Raw genomic sequence first — 5,117 nt, 5'->3', positions numbered from 1 at the left:
AAAAAGGAAATCTCATCCTTCTTTATTTTGTGTATAATGGAGAGAACTATATTAGTATTAAGTTTTATCCATTTCTAATAGTCACCACTGACCTTAGCAAGAAATTAAAATACATATGAGAACCAGCTTGGCAGCAGCAACAGCAGGAGTGTCCAGGTCTCTGAATAAATGAAAAGCATAAAATCCAAATACTGTAGATCTCAGAACTTATTTTATATTTTTGGTGTGCAGCAAACATCCATAACCTTTGCAGTTCATGGAATGAGACATTTGCTTCACTAAATGTAACAATAGCACTAATATTCACTATTGTTATATTATTATACTGTATTATATGTTTCATTTTTTGCTCTCCAGCAACCCCATTTTTGCTGAGTGTGAGAGACTGTTTTCCCCAGAGAAGGGGGGAGATAGAAAGTGCTCCCCAGCTAAAGAAGAATCACTGAGCGCCGATAAGCCACTTATCGAGGCCTTTTCGCCAAAAAGGCCTACTGCAATTCAGTAAGCCCCGATATCGCCGATAAAAGCCCTTTTCGGCTTTTTTTTTCCAGGGAAAAGAAAAATTGCCAAACGAGCAGCGATAAGCCACTTTTTGGCAGGTTTTCAAACTCACACAATTCTAGTATTCTATTCTAATCGCGGCTCTAGACTGGAGATTTCCTCTCAAGATCCTCCTGTCAGGAAAAGTTGTCAGGAAGGTGGTGAGAAGCTGCTGAGAAGCGGAGAGAGAGGGACTTAGAAAAAAAATGTATTTTTACTGCATCAGATTGATGCTGGGTGTCTCCTGATCTGATACTCATTAATATCAGCACGGTAGACCCCCGGCATGAATTCCATGCAATAAAAATGCATTTACAGGCAACTTCATTACCTTAGCGGCTAACCGCTAAGGCAATGAAGGGGTTGAGAAAGAAGAGCAGCTTTATTGGGGGCAGAGGGGTGAGTGAAGGGTGTAGTTGGACCTTCACTCACCCCCTCTGCCCCCAATAAACATTACAATATATACTAACCACCAATAGACAACCCACTCACTCCCTGTACCCCCACATTTTTTTTTATACACAAGATTGGTACCACAGGACGGCAGGGGTCCCTACGGGTCTCCGCTGGCCTGCAGTACCAATCCTGTTGCAAAAAAAAGTGGAATACATTGCAATAAATACACCTCATCCCTTTCCCCCCTCCCCCCAACACATACAGTACAGTAATGGGCAAAATTACTATTATACAGATATTGCTAATTGCTAATTTGCAATTATAAAATCAAACATTAGCCAGCTAGAATAAATAAAGTAAAACAAGTTCAACTTACCCCTGCCATCATGAAGATCATCCTCATCCTCATCACCATACTGCAGGTCCATGTCCTCTGTTGCCAGAAAGAATACAATAAATAATACAATCAAATGGCCCCTAACGCCTTAATCACTGTAGCGGTTAATAACAGTTATAGTAATTAAGGGGTTAACCCCCGTCCCCCGTTACATATCCTTGAGTCCTAACCACCCACCCTGGACCCACTATACTCATCCTGTAGCCATTGATTGGCACAGTGGTATATCATACCCATAAAATATGGGCATGATAGGTCACTATATCACCCAATGGTCAACCTAATAAAAATAAATAAGGCCAAAAATACACAATAATCACATAAATACAGAAGCACCTAAACACCCCAATAATAAAAGAACTAAATAGCCTAATAGAACATATCATAAATAATTATATATCGCCAAAATAACACAATTATTACAATTATGTTATTCCAAAACAATACAATTAAATAAACAACTATCCAATCAATCTATTAAAGAAATAAAACCACTATCCAACAAAACAAATAATTAATTTACAACACTAGCCAACAAATCAATGAATGATTTTAAACTAGTAGCCAACAAAACTAATAAATAATTTAAAATGCAAACCAATCCTAAAATGTACTAACACCAAGCCATCCAAATTCTAAACAATTTAATCCAAACAGTAAACAAAAATAGGGGTGAAGGTCTGAAGATCATAGATCCACCGGCTCTCTCGCTGTAGGAGGAGCCTATCCCAGTCTCTCTTTCTGGGTCCCATATTGACATGGTCAATACCACAGAAAAGGAGGCCGCTTGTATGGATTTAGGTGACGGATTTTGGAGGATGTTGGCTCGGTGCGTTACCATCTAGAGACCCCCCTAACACGCCTTGTCAATGAAGTACATGAGGGAGATATCAGCGGCCTCCTTTTCTGTGGTATTGACCATGTCAATATGGGACCCAAAAAGGAGACTGGGATAGGCTCCTCCTACAGCGAGAGAGCTAGTGGATCTACGATCTTCACACCCTCAGCCCCAATGACTTTAGTTTTTTTGTATACTTATGTAGCAGGGTACTCCACTTACCTCCATAGGGAGCCGGTCCTGTGGCCCGGGAGGATTGGCAAGAGATGTGGCAGCCATCTTGCGGTTGGCACCACATGTTAGGCTATGCTTATAGTGCCGGCGATGGCGACGTCAGGCTACGGTCGCTGGAAAAACCAAATTGAGATGACTTCCAGCGATCGCGACCAAGTCATCGCTCAGTCACGCTGTCGCGCTTACTATAAGCTCACGCGGCGGTGGCAATGCATTTGTTTTTACGCAACGTCGCAACGCTGTTGCCGTTGTTGGCACTATAAGCGCAGTCTTAGGTATGGGCGATGTGTTGCGCAGCGGCGGCCATCTTGGGACTTGCGCGGCCGGAAGAGGCAGAGACTGAAAGGATTTCCTCTGCGGTAAAGGGGTGACCTTGTAAAATGATCCGGAGCCAGGGAGGAGGAAGGTAGGAAGGTGGAGCCTGTAAAGCTCCCGGACTAGGCCCGAAGCCTGCCCCTATGCCCAAGGTAGTTTCTCCCTCACATTAGAAGGTGTGCAGGGCTGGCCCTAAGTAGAGATAGCTCCTGGTAGTTAGGGAACACAGCGGAGCAGACCGGAGCGCAGATGGAGGCTTCCCACTGCGGCCTGTGGACCAGCCATCACCCGGGCCCTAAGGTGTGACGGTCTTGTTGTTGGAGACCCCGCAACGTGGGACCTTGTTGCTGTTCTTGCCTTTGCTGGAAAGTGTGACCTGGCTGGACCTTAAGCCAGGAATGTATTGTACACCTACGCAAGGGGGGAGGGTAGCGCTGGCCCTCACACACACTGGGAGGGATTGCTCGCAGAACACTAGGTTACAGGTGCACGAGCACCTTAGGTATTATTTGGGCTAGCTACCACCGGAATATTACTGTTACTATTTGTTATTACCGTGCATTGTGTTGTGAGTGTCATGCTATGCTTTCTGTGTGACCACAGTAAAGGAGTTATATTATATTTTAATTGTGAATGTGTTATTGAAGGTATACCCTGGTTATACGAGTTCCTATGAGGAGTCATCCTATTACCCAGGATCCTCATAGGTGGAGGCTCTGCAGTCATCCTATTACCCGGGATCCTCATAGGTGGTGGCTCTGCGCCATATAGAGATATACAGAACACACAGTCACCCCAGGCTCCCTTTGAGTGGAGACTCAGGCCTTCTGTACGCACCAGTACTGTAGTAGCCGCTGATTCCCTTACACAACAAATAAAGCACAACAAATAAGTGATATAAAATAATTATTTCAAAATGCTGCCTGAACACCAGCGGTCTCCCAAACCACCAAAAAACACCAATCCAAACCAACATGTTTTCCTGTCGCAGATTAAAATGTGCAATACAGAGTGACATTACCCCCAGTGATTAACTAAACACTGATACCACAAAGTACTGCTCTCCCATAGTCCAAAGAATCTTCTGGTGTAGGGACTCCTTCCAGACCTCATACAGTATGCAGAAGGAAACACAGATGCAAAGACAATAGTGCTTTAACACTTTACTTGTGTAACCCTGGTCTCCAGCAGCCCCTTGAGACCCCCCTCCCCTGGAGCAGCTCGAGCGCGGGTGCCGAATGACCCGACGGCTGCTTCCAAGGGTGGGGGCTGGAGCAGGGAGCAGCGCGGCTTCTCCTGCCGGCGGCCGGTTGCCGGGGACGCGATCGGGCCGTTGCTAAGGCCGCGATCGCATCTCTAAGGTCCCGGCGGCCGCAGAGCAGGGCGCCGCCATTGCAGAGAGACTCGCGCATGCGCAGTGATCGCGCGAGGGCAGGAAGAGCCCCAGAGACAGGGCAGAGTCGCGCGAGAGTAGAGAAGGAGCAGGAAATAGTGAGGCGGCCATTAGTAGTTCGCGCAGGCGCAGGGAAGGCGCGCACGCGGCCCCAATGTATTTGCAGCCTCCACGGGACTACAACTCCCATGAGGCTTAGGGGCAAGCACATCAGGTGCCTCCGTGTGGCCAATAAGGGCCAAGGATCTCCAGAGGGAGCAATAAGATACATTTCGCGCGCTGAGAACGGCAGTTGGAGCTGGGGAGCTGTGAGGGAAGGAAGGGTGCAGAGAGCATGTGCAGCTCCTGCATCGAGTAAGGTCCCCCACATCCCAAGTAAGGCCTCAACTCCCCACCAGGTTAGTGGGTAAGTGCTGAGGGACGGCCCAAGACAGGGAAGCTGCCCTTAGTGCGTGTGTGTGTGCTGTCTTGTCAGGATCACGGCTGGCAGGGCTGTGAGGCCTGACAAGAAGGCATAGTGCTAGTGTGCAGCAAGTTGCTGTACGCGTTACAAAGTTTGCAGTGCGTAGCTGCTAGTGTTAGTGTTAGTGTTAGGGTTCAGTGAGTGTTAGGACTGGGATGAGTTAGGGGAGTGGGGCAGGTTATTACCCCGCAGGCCCTAGGAGTTTCCCCCAAGCCACCACAGGTTGCGGTTCATCAGGGACAGGCCCTAGGTTAGGGTTCCTGTCACGTTAGGGTTAGTTAGGGATAGACAGGGATAGCGGCGGTTACTGTTCCCATGATTCGGTTGCTGTTACCGTGAGACGGTTGTGTTCCCGTGAAGCGGTGGGACCCTCGTTGGGGTTCCTGGAGAAGTACCTGGATAGGATCAGACGGATGCATCGCACGTCTGACCCTTTTAGAAGAGTGTTGCAGGCCCGAGCATCGGAGTGCTCGGAAGGTATTCAATATATATGTGCACCAACAGGCCTAACACATTAATTAGTGACTGCGCAGTCACCCAC

This window comes from Ascaphus truei, chromosome 5 (assembly GCF_040206685.1).
Source record: "Ascaphus truei isolate aAscTru1 chromosome 5, aAscTru1.hap1, whole genome shotgun sequence".
Classification (NCBI taxonomy): Eukaryota; Metazoa; Chordata; class Amphibia; order Anura; family Ascaphidae; genus Ascaphus; species Ascaphus truei.
Note: the sequence above shows the minus strand (reverse complement) of the source record.